The sequence below is a fragment of the Camelus ferus genome, chromosome 26 (assembly GCF_009834535.1).
Source record: "Camelus ferus isolate YT-003-E chromosome 26, BCGSAC_Cfer_1.0, whole genome shotgun sequence".
NCBI lineage: Eukaryota > Metazoa > Chordata > Mammalia > Artiodactyla > Camelidae > Camelus > Camelus ferus.
The window spans coordinates 25,668,326-25,683,295 of NC_045721.1; the positions used below are offsets into that span (position 1 = coordinate 25,668,326).

Below are 14,970 nucleotides of genomic sequence, written 5' to 3' on the forward strand. Positions count from 1 at the left end.
CGAGCTGAAAGTTCAAATAATTCATACTCCAGGCAGAGAAAGTAATTTGATGTTTAATTCTGCTCTCCGCTTTGATGACTACTCTTATTGAATATAAGAAAATGCATTTGAAAATACAGTCATTTATTTATGTCGTCATGAGAATTGACCTCCAACGTGAAAGCACAGTATTAATCCCTTTTCACTCCTCTGGGCCTCTCTCGCCTTATTTTTAAAATGGAGTAGGATTGTCTGGAGGCTTACATGAAGAAACATAAGGAAAATCACCCTAAAAATCAAAACTATCCCACAAAATGGTGCCATTATTCCTTTAAAAAATTAATTGCATTTGATTGCCTTGTGTTTAAAATTCAGTCAGAAGGGAGGAGTTGTGGTTTACTAAATAGGTTGTCTAAAGTTCTGAGCATGTCACTTGAATAGTCAAATCCCAAAGCATATAAAGAGGGCAAAAAAAAAAATTCTTGGGAAAGATGTTATGCAAAATTAATGGGCACAGTAATCATTTGTATTTTCGGAACGTTACTAGAAACAGAACACATCTGAACGGGCAGCTGCAGCCTGTAGAAACTCACAAGTGCCTCGTGGAGCTGAGGAGAATATAAATCATAGCTTGAGAGAGAAGAGAACACGGGCAGAGGCACGGACGCTGATGACTGGCCATCTCTGAACGTGGACAGGAAAGTCAGTGTTGTTTCTGTCTGTGGTGCCAGAGGCAGCGTAAATAGAGGGTTTAACATTTCAGGATTTCAGAAACACTTTGTTACACAGTTCACTGCCACCGAAGCCAGCCCCCACTGTGGCCCAAGACCACATGACCCGCTAACACACAAGAATCTGTCTGATAGGACATTCCAGATGCCAGCTGAGAAACTGAAGCTGAAAGACATCTACTCGATGCTAATGAGACCTGCGTCTCCTCGATGATCACCCTTGAGGTTTTCCACCCTCCCTGGCTCAGAGTTCAGCTGGGTCCACAGCAGCATTTCAATTGCAAAACACTGAAGTCTGGCTTCAGGGTCCTTCGCTGTGTTCCTGGAGTCCTTCATGTCAACGACAGAGTTTTCCTACATCGCTTCTCGAGTCAGCACAGACAGGAGGGTTTCTCCTGGCCACGTCCTTGTGGCCGGCAGACCCAGAACCCACCTAATTGTTGCCAAAACTCAGCCTCCGTCCCCACTTACCAAATTGGGACTTGAGGACAGAGTTTTGGGTGAGGAAGAAAAGGCAGACAAAGGGGGTCACCGCGGGCTAATGCCTGCAAGTCTATGAGCCTGCTGGGGACGGAAGACGGGTTTTATAGGAAAAGTTCAAGAGTTCAGGGGGAGGTGCTGGTTTCCATAGAGATTGTATGCGGGGTGACAAAGCGTTGCCAAGTTGTTCCTGGTTTTGCAGATGCAGTGGTCCGCTTCCTCGGGCTGGGCGTGTTGTTTACCTCTGGCCTCGGGAATCAATGACCCATATGTCCTAGTATTCTGGTGCCTAGAACAAAAGGTGTTTAGGAAGGGGGTCTGTGGAAAGAGCTCTAGAGAAAAACTTGCGCAGTTTAAAGTCAGGTTGGTAAATGCTTCTAGCGTTTCAGGCCGACTGAGGCCTGGGGCCTCTTGCTGCAGTGTCTGCACAGGCTGGGACCTGCACCAGGAGCAACAGATACAGAGAAGCCACGAGGGACTTGGGCGGCTGGGGCGAGTTGTGCACAGCAAGGTGCACAGAACCCCCAGCTGTCATTTCTGAGGATCAAAACCTAATGCCCCCCAACCTAACCCTGGTCAGTGAGCACGAGGAAAGCCCTTTGAGCTAGGGTACAGTCACGCAGTTACAAACACCGTTGCCAACGCTCACCCGTGACGTACTCACCCTGGGCTCTGGGTTCCAGCTTGGTGGCGGGGGAGCTGCCGGTGCGATCTTCCGCAGAGCGTCTACACTGACAGGCGCAGTTCAGAGTTCAGGGCCCACTGCACTCTGCTGCGCTCCTTACTTGAAGAAAGGAGGCGGTGCTCTGGGCAGGCGTTCATTTTGTAAGAGAAAAAACACAGCTTGATGGCTTCCTGTTCAACTGCCACGTGGCACAAAGCAGCAGCCATTTCAGAGGTGTTCGAACATTTCAAGGCCTCCGTGTGAGCGCGGGTTGACGTTCAGAGCCGCCTCTGACACGGGCTCCTTGGTAGTTGAGCAGCTCAATGTGAGCAACACAGTAAACGTGAAATGGCATTTTCGTCAAATAGCTCAATCACATGTTGACTCACAACGTTTCCTGAGTGACAGAAGTGCTGGGCGTGATTGTTTAAATGAGTTGCTTTTTTTTTTTTTTTTAACTACCTAGGTCTTTGCATACTAATTTGACGGCTTTCCACGCATCCTCCCGTAAAAACCACCTTGTTTAAACATTCCCCTTTTCTCCTGGGGTGAAGGGTCAGGTTTCTTCTTCTGTGAATTAAAGTGACAGCATCTATGATTCTTTTCCACCAACGTCAGATGGTGGTTTTATCATCAAAAATCATCATTTACTATGTCAGTGATACCCATGCTTGTCATCACACTAAAAACATTCCAGACGTAAAACGTAGCAGTCACTTAAACCCTGGTTTAGTTTAGGCCACGTTAGGTTGGAGTGGAGCTTCTGGCCCTCCGTCACCTGTTGCGGATGAGGACAGGAGGCAGACGTGCCCGCACGACTTCTCGAAGCCTTCAGTTACCTGTGGATCTGCTGTGGATAATGACATGGTCAACTCCCGCAGCGGCAGGGTGCCCAGCGGGCTTGGTCCTCGCGTGTCTCCTGAAGACATGAGAGGAAAGATGTGTGAGATGTGGCTTCGCACTGGGGGAAGAGACAAGCAGTTGTCACCAACTGGACTGCGTTTTTGAAAGGAAATACTTCCGGAGGTGAACGATGCTTTGCGACGTACAGCCCCATGCAGAATAAAGGAGAACCTTCAGGAACGTAAACTTCACTTGCCTCGGATTCTAGACTCACATTCTGGCGTGAAAAGCCCGAACACTGAGCATCTGTTATTTGCAGGCAAAGCAAATGAAGTGCAAGACTGACTCCGGGCCTTTACGGAGCTTCAAGGAGATTGGAGATGAGGAACCATCATCACGCGTCAAATTTGAAAGTGAGGAGAGACTTAAAGGGTATTACTTAAACGACTTAAGTAATTCCTTAGGGGATAATGAGGAATTAGCGGGAGGGTTAGGAGTCGCCGCTTCTCAGTGGAGAGAGGACGGAGCTGTGTGTGGCTGCCCGGCACCCTCCTGTCCGGGACCGCGGATGGCGGTGTCCATCCTCTGTGTGCACCGAGGGCGTCACCTCCCCCCGCCTCTGAGACGGGCGTCGGGACACCCTTAGACTGGCTCAGGGCTGCAAATCCCCTGGGTGTGCTGACACAGCGTGTAGTTGTTCAGGCCAAGAAAGGGTTGGAATCGTGTTCACACGCTGACAGCCACTTGTTAGATGTCTGGCTGGCCCCACCTCTGGTCCCCGGCCAGTTTCCCAGCTGTGTCCACATTTCCGGGCATCTCCCTTTAGCCCGTCCACCTAGGGGATGGTCACAGGGTTCCAGGAGATGCCCTTTCTGGTCCAGAGAAAGCTTCTGAGCAAGTATTCCCTTGTGGGTGGCCACTCCTTTCCTTGTGCCATTTGCCTTGTAAAAGAGGACTTGACGAAGGGGGGACACTTCGCTGAAAAGATTCATCTCTGAAATAGGAGCTTTAAAGGAGAACAACTGGGGAGGGACAGTCGAGGACAGGGTTTCCTGGCACCTCTCCAGCTCCCCATGTCAGAGCGGCTGCTTCCTGGAGCTAACCCCATCCAACAATCCGGAATTAATCTGGAATTAATTGGAATTAAAGAGTTTCGCTGGATCCCTCAGCAGCGGGACTTTCTTTCGTCTCCAGAGACCTCGCACACAGAGTTTTGTCAAGACTTTTTATTTCCTAATTGCCGTACAGGCAGTGAGCTGCGTGACCTCCGCTCACGCTGGGCGGGGAGGGGCCTGCGGGGCCCACACGTGGGCTGCCGCGTGCCCCCCACACACGTGCTTCCCTGCCAGGTGGGCAGGTCGGCTGCGTTCACTCTCGAGGTTGTCTTTTTCTTTACTAAGTGTCCTAATTCATCATAATAAAACTCATCTTACAACCTGTTGTCCCCACTGCTCAGAAGTGAAGGACAAGATGGCCATGGCTGCTTTGAAGCCAGTTTTCACCATGTCCCTCTGGATGGGAAAAGTGACTTTGCAGAAACCTGGGATCTCCCTTCCCGTTGCCCAGGTCGTGATCATGCTGGCGATCACGACTGCCCCACGCCAAGCTGGAGAGGGCTGTGAGCGGTCTGCTTGCTTCTGTTTCCCAGGCTGTTTAGGCCCGTATGAGGGCAGGGATGCACCGCACTGTTTGTGGCCGGATCTCAGTCTAGAAAAGTCCCTTTACGGGAGGCTGGACGGAGCGTTGCAGTCTAAGGAAGCAAAGCGTGTGCAGAAGCAAGAAAGTGGCGGTCTTCTCTGGTGGGGTCGCCCTCTGTGTCTGGGGCGCCCACCTCAAGCAGCCGTGTTTGACACGGTGTGCAGTGGTACCGGTCACGCTTTGAGGGAGAAGACAGGTTTTGAAGTTGCCTGGGTACTTTCATGTGAAAAAAATGCTACCATTTTACTGCAAATAAAAATAGTTTACTGCAAACAGAAGTGTGTGTGTGTGTGGGTGTGTGTACTTAGAGTATGTGTGTATATAGACACATTTAAAGTGCGGAACAGGATTTTGATATACGTACAAATTATGAAAGGATTCCCACTATAGCGTTAATTAACACTCGTCGTCTCATATGCTGACAGCTTTCTTTGGTTTTCTGGGGGTTTTTTTGGTGAGAAGACCTGATTTCTACTATCCCAGCAAATTTTTATCACACAGTAGAGTATTAGCATGTTGCATGTTAGGTCCTCATTCCTTATCAATCTTCACCTTGTAAGTGACACTTTGTAACCTTTTACCAACCTCTCTCTATTTCCCCCACCTCCCCAAGCCCCTGGCAGCCACCCTTCTTGCTCTGTGTCTATGAGTTGTGTTTTTTGATTTCACATATAAGTGATACCACTCGGTGTATGTATGTTTCTCTGTCTGGCTTATTTCTCTCAGCACAAGATCCCCCAGGTTCACCCATGATCCGTGTTGTCACAAATGGAGGGATTTCCTCCTTTTTATGGCTGAATAATATTCCACTGTGTGTGTGTGTGTGAGAGTGTGTGTGTGACATCGTCTCTACCCGTCATCCATTGTCAGGCACTCAGGTTGCTTCCCTGTCTGGCCTCCCACGAATGATGCCGCAGTGAACATCAGAGTGCACATCTCTCCCCAAGGCCGTGATTTGGCTTCCTGTTTCCCACAGTGGCTGTGACGGTTTATATCCCCACCAGCAGTGCACAAGTGTAGCCTTTCCTCCACGTACTTGCCAGCATTTATCATCTCCTGCTTTTCTTTTTTACCAGACACCTTAACAGGCACGAAGCGGTACCTCATGGTGGTTTGGACGTGCCCTTCCCGGTGAGCAGTGATGCTGTGTGCTTTAGGTGCCCGTTGGCCATTGGGGTGTCTTATGTGGAGAATTGTTCAGGACCTTTGCCCAGTTTTAATTGGGCTGTTTGGTTTTTCGCTATTGCGGTGTGTGTTCCTTGTGTAATTTAGCCGTTAACCCGTCGTCGTGTCTCGGGTGTGAGACGTGTCCTCAGCTCTTTAGAGCTGGGTGGAGAACTTGAATCACCCCTGGATCACTTTCGATTACACTGCTGACCTCTTCATTGGTTCACTGGCGTGTGAGTCAAACCGAAACCAGACGACACATCAAGTATGTTGTGTGTGACGTGATGCAGCTTAAGTCAGTGTCTGTATAGACTTGATGCAGATGGAAGATGAGTGATACCTTGAGATCCATTGACAGACCTGCCCGTCAGCCGTCAGGGGGTGCATGTCTGTCTGTCTGTCTGCAGCCTGCCGGGCACTGCACAAGCTGTGGGAGTTGATACCAAGGAACACAACACATGGTCTTTGCCCTCGAGGACCTTGTAGGCTAATTGAAAAAATAATGAATGTGAGTGGGGCGTGCCAAAACCGGCAGGCCAGTTTTGTCGAGAGGAGACAAATCAGCAAGGAAACAATCCTGCAGATAAGCAAACCTAGTGTTTTCCCCTTGGACCAGCCCTTCCGCTCCTCCTGGGGGACCAGCAGCAGACGTGGGGAGAAGTTATTTCAGGGCGTCCAGACCTGCATGTTCATAAATGTGAGAGAGTAAATGGTGGAGACAGCTTTTTCTTCCTCTCTCTCCTTCCCTCATCACTGAAGCTTCCCTGCGCTTGTCTGTATCTGTGCAACGCTGATTAAATACGGAAGGGAAATCACTTAAAACGGCCACGAGCGGGCCATGGGCGCACCTGCCCCTGCCGTGTCTCAGGCCGCGTCCCCTCTGCCTCCTGTGAGCGGGAGTGGCGCGCGGAAGGTGCACGAGAGCCTCTGGTAGGCGGGCCGCCCCGTCTCATCTCCTGCTCAGACCTTCCTTGTCTTCATTCTAGAAGAAGTCTCTAGTCAGTGCCTCCTGCTTCTGTCTGAAGTTGACTCCATTCTGCGTGTTAGCACTGTTATCCTCCTAAGTGGCGCCTTCTCAGAAGATCTTAGCAGCACTTACTTCTTGTAAAGATAATAGCGGTGAATTCTGTGGCTTGGAGTTGAAAGCTCTCTACTCCATGACCTGTTCCTTCAGGCTCTGTGACTTCAGTCCAAGTGCAATGTTTTTAAGACAATTTTTGAGAGCAGTTGAAGTTCACACTAAAATTGAGAGGAAGACGCAGAGATGTCCCCGTGTCTCCCCGACCCCGTAAGTGCAGCCTCCCCCGCTATCAGCACCCCTCATCATAGGGGCACGTTTGTTACAATCAGTGGGCCCATGTTGACACATCATCGTCACTAGGGGTTCACAGTTTACATGAGGGTTCGCTCTGGGTGCCGTGCGTCCTGGGGTCTGGACAAGCGTGTAATGCGTGTACCTGCCACCGCAGCACCGCCCGAGAGTGGTTTCCCTGCCCTTAAAAGCCTCGTGCTCCTTCTGTTCATTCCTCCCTCCCCCACAGCCCCTGGCAGCCGCTCGTCTCTATACTGTCTCCAAAGTTTTGCCTTTTCCAGAACGCCACGTAGTTGGAATCATACAGCACAGAAGTAGAAATCAGCATCTCAAGTTTTATAAACGAGAAAAGCAATGGCTTAGAGACTCTGCCGGGACCACGTGTGAGTTACGTGTTGAGGACCAACGAAGTGAAGAGGTGTACACGTGAAGGATGGTTTTACTGAGCTGATTAACAGCGTGGATGATGCGCAATCACACTTGATTTTAAAAGTGGAAATCCTGCTAGTGAGGAACCGAGTATGACTCAATTTGCGACCTTAATGGATTCTCAACAAACAAGTACTGAGGGCGTTAGTGTTTTGTGAGACCCAGGATGCTTTGCAAGTGCACTGAAATGGATTTCTAAAAATGTCCTGTCTTTAAAATTATGGCCAGTTTTAAGGTGAAAATACAGGGAACTCTTACATATAATAGGTAAATGTAAATAATACTTTTCTTGCAACTAAGTGGAGAATTCCTTCCGGGATTGACTGGATAAGGGAGTAGATCCGGAGGCCCTCCGGCGCACGTGCCCTGGGGGTACCTGTTTCTTTCCCAGCCGGAGCCCCTCCTTCCACTGCCTCACAAGGCCTGAGTCAGAACAGAGGGCCTGCCCTAGATAATATATTGAAATCACAGCAAATGCTTGTGAACGAACTTGTTCGAACGGTCGCATAGGTCACAGGAGGACCCACTATGCAGCGACGATGGGGTTTTTCCTAAGGTCACCAGTTTGCTCGAGGAACTGTTGGTGTGTGAGCTCGGAACCGCGAAGGGAACATTAGCAAGAAGTTTAATTTAGGAAATTATTCTGATTTATATGGTCTTTAAGAAAACAACTTTAATGTGTATTTGTTAAGATGAAAATTAGTCGTCACCCTCTTAGGTGAATTTTATGCACAACTTCTTCCTGAAAGCTGGTTCTTTTTTACTATCAACAAAAAGTTATTCAAGCAAGCACCTCGTGCCGTACCATTAATGACAATAATTTATACAAAGCATGGGGGTTCTTTGTGTATTCCGGCAACGCTCAAGTCATTCTGTTTGACTAAATATTTCTGAAATTCAACACACTTCTTTTCTAAGAGGGAGAAAATGAAGGTGGAGTGAGTTAGAAATTCTTCCAGGAATAAATTATCACATAGACCTTCATTTCTTAAACTAAAATTTTAAGGTTCTATATAATTTTGTTTAAAAACAGCAGTTTCATGCAGCATTGACTTCAAAACACTGCCTTTTAGCCTGACTTAGGTTGCTGTATATACAATACACTGTTGTTAAATGCATGTAACTTTTGTTTTGCCATCAAAATTATAGAAACAAATGTCTATGCTAAGCCACACACATATAGCTTCAATATTTCAAAGTAACACCATTCACCATATGTTTTGTTAAATGTAAACCTCGTTTTTTTGTTTACTCAGCATATCTTAATGTATTTAAATTAAACTATTGTGGATTTTATATTTCAAAGTAAAAAACATCCTACATTTAAAAAATCTAACCCCAGATATTTCCAGTGCACAATTTTAAAATCAAGAGACATTCAGCATAAATTGGGCGATGAGACTTGCGAGATACTTTGAAGCTAACTGAGGACCCAGGGGTGTGGGGCGTCAGGAGAGTGCTGAACAGATCACTGAGGAAACACCCCGGATTCCCCAAACACAGCTGATCGGCAGAGCCGGACAGAAGGCCCTGGCCTGGCCCCTTTGCCACTCTCTCGTCTGTTCATCCTTCCCTTCATGACCTGATGATTCAAGCTGCAGTGTTGAAAATACCGAGCAAAATATTTAGGGAAAAAATAAAGATAAATAAAAACAGACGCTGACTTCAGAGACCATGTAGCCTAATGCACACGAAGGAAGGGAAACTGTTTCCGTTTCACTGCAGTCTGTAACGTCAGAGGACGCCTTCTGTCCTCCGTAGTTCGTTACGGGTCGCTGTAGTGCAGACGTCGGCCACGCGGGGCGCCCAAGGCCTGTAGGAGAGACTGTGTGTGACCCCCCCCCCCCCGCACTGCTGCCCACACCACCCACTCCGATTCCCCACCTGCCGCCGCAGTCACAGGCCCACGTTCCTCTTTGGCCAGTCCCTTCCCTTTTGCATTAACTTCCTTCCATGCTCACTTGCATGAGGACCTAACTCTAAACACACTCTCCTGAGTCTCCGTGTCATGGATTTGTTTTGCCCTCCACGATGTGAAATCCTGACCGCACGCATCTCTCTGTGCAGTTAACCTCTTAGTATCGATGTTGGTGCAGTTAGGACCCTTGATATTCCGAGAGGAAGCTGACACGAGGGACGTGGACATTCTCACCCCATGTGACACAGCAAAGAGGGGATGAGGCTACACCTTGAACCCGTGCCTGTCGAAGGACAGTCTCTGTCACGACCACCCTGTGCTACTGCAGACCCAGCCTGGAGTCTCCACCCCGCAAAGTGGATGCTGGAACAAAGTCTTCCGAGTCCAAAGTGTGTGGTGATCTCACAACAGAAGGATCCAGCAGTGACCACATCTGGAGGGGGAGGTCTCTCTGAATGGAGGGAAACCATCACAGAAGCAGAATACCCCAATCTAGGTCGGTTGTTCACTCAGCCAGCAGTAACGGGGCAGGTGTATGGACCAGATGCAGGCTGGGGCTGCACGCAGAACGCAGGGCAGCCCTGGCCCCGGGGAGCTCTGGGAAGGACAGCTCACGTGCCCCCGACCTGCCTGGGATCTCCAGGAGCATGTTGTGACGGTAACAAAGCTCTGTGGATCCTTGTAAAGATTTACGTTGACCAGCACGGCTCTTCCTATGATACGCGTCTCAGAGAAGAAATGTATGTTATTTTAGTAAATAAATACACAGTAAATACACAGTGCATGTGTTCTTCAGCGATGACTAAAGAAGTAATAAAGTGTGACCATCTTAAAACAGGGAAGAGGGAGACTTCTGCTCATAATGCTGCTTTGGTTTACTTACTAGTGTTCCCGGGAGGAAATACTGAAAACCCAACTCATCATCACCAACACTGACACTTACGTGGTGGAAGACCATGGGCCCAGTCTTGACACCATATGTAGGAAATGTCCACGCAGGTGTCACTACTACCTTTTTCTGACATTTGACTTTTTTGTATTATTTATCTGTTATTAAGAGATTCTCTCAAATAGATTTTGTATGAAAATGATGCCAGAGTGAATTAAGATCTCAAAGCATTTTTGTTGACATCCTTAGTGGACGTAGATCTGTTAGTGTTCTCACAGAGTGAGGTCGATGTCCCTGCAATAAAGACGTATGTGGCAAGGTTGTTAATGGCATTTTTCATGTGCGTTGAAGAGGACCGCCTGGGAAAATTCGGTGTTCAGGGGAGTATTCTGAAACTGTAATGCTGAGGAGACTAAGTAACTTGGAGTCATTTTTCTTCTGTGATTTGCCCCCGGAAAAGCATTTTCCTTTAATCAGGAGGATGAGTACCAGAAGCAAAGAGAATGATGTGATGCATCAACAAAGGTGGGGACATTCGTGCCGTGAGGTTCATACATTCACGGAGTTCTTGTAGTTTTTAGATTTATGTTCAGTTTTGAACTAGAGCTTGAATTTTGAATTATCCTCTCCTCATATGTGAAGTGAGGATTACACTACAATGTGTATGTCTTCAAAAGAACTTAATACATTTTGGAAAGGATATGAATCACCCAGATGACACTGAAGGGAGGTGTCAGCTCTTTATTAGCTGTGAGAGTCTGAGGCAGGAGAGAGGAGTTTAAGGAACAGACACGTCAGACAGACACCTGGTAGGAATGCCTTTGAATGCCTTCATCTCATTACAGTGTTGTTATCACAACGTAATCCTAATCCTGTAATAGGAAGTGCTCACTGGATAAACACACACATACCCCCCCAACACCATGCATGCTCCACTGTCACTGAAAGCAGAAGTATCATTAAGAACTTGAAACATGAAAGTTGAGTTGGCTGTCTACTGACACCGGCACCTGTGGCCTGCAGCCTACCGAGGACGCCCTTCACCCGGCGTCCAGCGTGTTCCTACCCGAGTTTACTCTATGTGAGGTGTGATAATCAGCTTTACATGTTAACATATAAACTAAGCACTCAGTCATTTAACCAATCATTCGGTGCTGCTGTGAAAGGTATTCTGTAGACAGTAACACAACAGTCAATTGACTTTAAGTAAAGGAGGTGACCCTGGATAATGGGGGTGGGCCCCATGTAATCAGTTGAAGGTCTGTATCCCTAAGCCTGAGATTTCCTAAAGAAGAAACTCTGTCTCAGGATTTCAGCATCTGCCTTCACATGAGTTTCTGGCCTGCCATCCTGCTCTGCAGATTTCAGGCATGTCGGCCTCGCCGATGTGTGAGTCAGTTCTTTAAATCTTTGTTGTATGAAAAAAAAATTAATAGTTTCTCTGTGAGCTTTTCTCATAACCTCTTGATTTGATGTAATTAAATAATTCAGTGTATTAATATTTAAGTAAAATATTTAAAATCAGGTTTTTTGCTTTATCAATAATGATGTCCGTCAAGCCCGCAAATGAGTTTCTAAATGATACGGCTTAATGTTCATCTTTAAATGTTCCTGGTAGTCTACAGGAGTTAAAGTCTGTAAAGGCACAATTAGAAAGTGCCCCAAATGTTTAAAATTTATTCCATAGTAAATACAGTGAATGTCCAGCCTTGTGTGTGGGGCACAGTGAACACATGAGCGTTTTCAGCTGTAGATTGATTGGGGAAGGATGCACTGCATGCTGAAATGCGAATGCATTTTCAGGGTTTGAATCCCTTACTGAATGACACTTACTATACTGACGTTCCCTGATTCAGAGGAGAGGAAAAAATATGTCTTGGTAATTACATTCTGTGACTGAAATGAAAATTCATAAATAATGGCAGTGGAAAGATACACTATAAAAAAAAAAAGGTGTAAGCCACAGGAAGGCGTTCCTGTCGCTGCACGTGGAGCCGCCGGCACGTTTCCCGCTCAGCCCCAGCGCGGCTGCCTAACGCGATGATCCCCGTGCGCAGGTGCGTTTCCTGAGGTGCCCCGAAGCCCCCTTGCAAGGGATGACATGTGTTTAAAAACACATTATATCCTTAACAGATCCTATTTTATCTCACAATCGTGCCAATGCCACATGATCAAATGCTGCTACCGGGCTTCCCGACCCACCCAGCCATCTGACAGATGGTGACAGGCAGTGAGTCGGGGCGAGCATCATGGAAGCCGTGGTGCCGGAGGTCTGTCTTAGCGTCACTCGGTCTGTAAAGAAACCAGAAAATGTTAGCAGGTTTCTGCACTTCTCCCTGTGACCAAACGAAACGTGTACCTAATGGGAACAGATTTCCAGTGCGGATTCAGAACATCCCCCTCAGGGACGTAAGAACATAAGGGAGCTAACTTACTGCTGCCCTCACACTGTGGTCCCACAGGATAGACACCCCCCCCCCCAATAAATAAGTCACATTTGGTCACTGAGGGCACTGGGTCAGGTGATTTTCGAAGTAAGAGACAGAAAAACTGTTGGAAATGTTCGTTTTAGCAGTTTGTGATAAGATTAACCGCTTTCTTACACTCACCTTAGAGTTTTAAATTTTGAAGGGGCAGTTGTTAATAAAGAGTAGAATTCTGTGACGGAAGGTATTTTTAAGGGCTGAATTTGAGAAACAGAGAGCTAAGGGCGGAGCGATTGGAAAACATGGATTAAACAGCCCCAGACGGAAGGAGGCAGGAGACAGGCTGGAGATGGACAGATTAGGGTCGGGCGGAGGTGCTGGTTCCGGCCGAGAGGACAGTCCAGGCAGTGTTTGTCGATTGGCTGACTTGCGGGGAATGGCTCAGCTCAGCGGGTGCCGGTGCCTTGGCCATCATCTGTTATCCCTTCCCTGCTGTAAAAGTCGCTCTGTGGGCCTCCTGAACTGAACCTTGGGCAGTGTCACGATCACCTTGTCTCCTGGCCGTGGACACGAGTGCTTTGTGGGTTTTTTGTTGTTGTTTGTTACTTCTTTTAATTTCTAAAGAGAAGAATTATTTGAAATGGCTTTATAGATGTAGTTCTCTAAATACTGTGGCTGAGTCCAGTTTTTTTAATTGAAGAACAGTTTACAATGTTGTGTCAGTTTCTGACGCACAGCACAGTGATTCAGTTGTACATATACATATGTTCCTTTTCATATTCTTTTCCACTATAGGCTGTTACACAATGTAGAATATAGTTCCCTGGGCTGTACAGGAGGACCTTGTTGTTTATCTGTTTTATATGTAGGAGTTAGTGTCCGCAAATCCCAAACTCCCACTTTATCCCTCCACACCCCCTTCCCCCCCGGAACCATCAAAGAGCGCTTTGTAGACCTACCATACAGAATCTTTCCTTGTTTAAAAGCCTCATTTCCGACCTTAACACCTGTCCTGACCCATTTCCAACTTCATCTTTTTCTTTTTCCATTTTAATTCTTGTCTTACAATGTTTTGTAAGCTCCCTTTAAATTATTCAAAAGCCAGGGGTGTCACTGATAAAATAAAATATATATCAATAGGTAAGTATAAGTAAATGAATAATAAATCTATAACCAGCGAACACAGCCCTACAGATGTTAATGATAAACAGGAACACTTTCAGTAATGATTCAGTTCAGAAACAAAATAGACATGTCAAAAATCTAAACCTCCTCTCCAGGCTTTCGCCATCCTTTTCTGTCTCTTTCTGGTTTTCTGGGGAGTGAAACAACTAAAACATGAATGTTCACGAAGCAAGTTTTAAAAAAAATGGCCAAGATTTTAAAAAGTGAAACTGTGTAATGACGGCCTTCTCATCAATGACCAGCATCATAATATGAAATCTCGGAACAAGGAAACACGTGCGATCCGTTAAAGTCCGCCTGTGCCTTTCTGAGCTGGGCTGTTTCTTCCCTCCCCTGTAATGACTGTATTTGCTTGTCAGAGGGACAGAACGCTTCTTAAATTTGCTTGCAGCTTCACTTCCAGAAACATGTACCTAAAAATTGAGGCAGCATGTGAAGGGTTTGCAGACACCGATCACACTCCGTTTTCGGACACCACTTGTGACACTGACATGACATTTGTGATCTTTAAAGAGGCAGGCCTCTGATCAGAAACCATTTCGTCTCCGCTGTTTTAATCTAGAACGTTAAGCAAACAAAAGCGTTTTCAGGCTTTGTATCACGCAGAGGGAGTGCTCTGCTCCCTTGGGAAGCACCCCTCTGGCCGAACGGAGGGAGCCGTCTCATCTGGAACCCCCCCGCCCCGGCTCAGCCCCGGGTGCCTGCGAGCAACATACAGCCCACCGCTGTCCCGCCACCCCCCTCTGTGCTCAGTAAGCCTCGGAGCGCTGCTCTGCATGGCATATTCAGATTCAACACACAGTCTTCACTGGGGCTCTCAGATCGTATCCCAGGCAATTCAGATTCATGAGCATTTGAGTGGAATAAAAACAAAAATTGAACTTTCTGAAATTCTTGCAGAGAATCTGAAAGGCAAGTGGGTTTGCTCTTAGGGACACCAGAACCCCTGTGGTCCGGCAGGCTTAGAATCCCCACCCTGAAATCCTGATACATCTTCGCGGGTCTGTCACCTGCCTCGGTGCCCTGTGTGTGGGAGATGCTCATGAATATATATGGAATGAAAGGAATGACCCAAAACTGTTTCTCCGAGTGGGAAAGGTTCATTTGTCCCCACTGTGAACATGAGTAAGACACATCCAGAGTCTCTGGCCGCGCTTTTCTGTCTTCTCCCTGTGGAAAAGGTCCTAGGTCCTCAATGTGTTCCTGAGTCCAGGCTCGGACTGCTTACCAAATGAAAGGCCAGTAAATC

The 14,970-nt window shown here is 47.3% G+C and overlaps 1 protein-coding gene across 1 annotated transcript in view; it reads left to right on the plus strand.

Annotated features, from left to right (window-relative positions):
* Nucleotides 1–14,970, plus strand: part of CSMD1 (CUB and Sushi multiple domains 1) — a 1,664,412-nt gene that overhangs the window by 1,064,730 nt on the left and 584,712 nt on the right.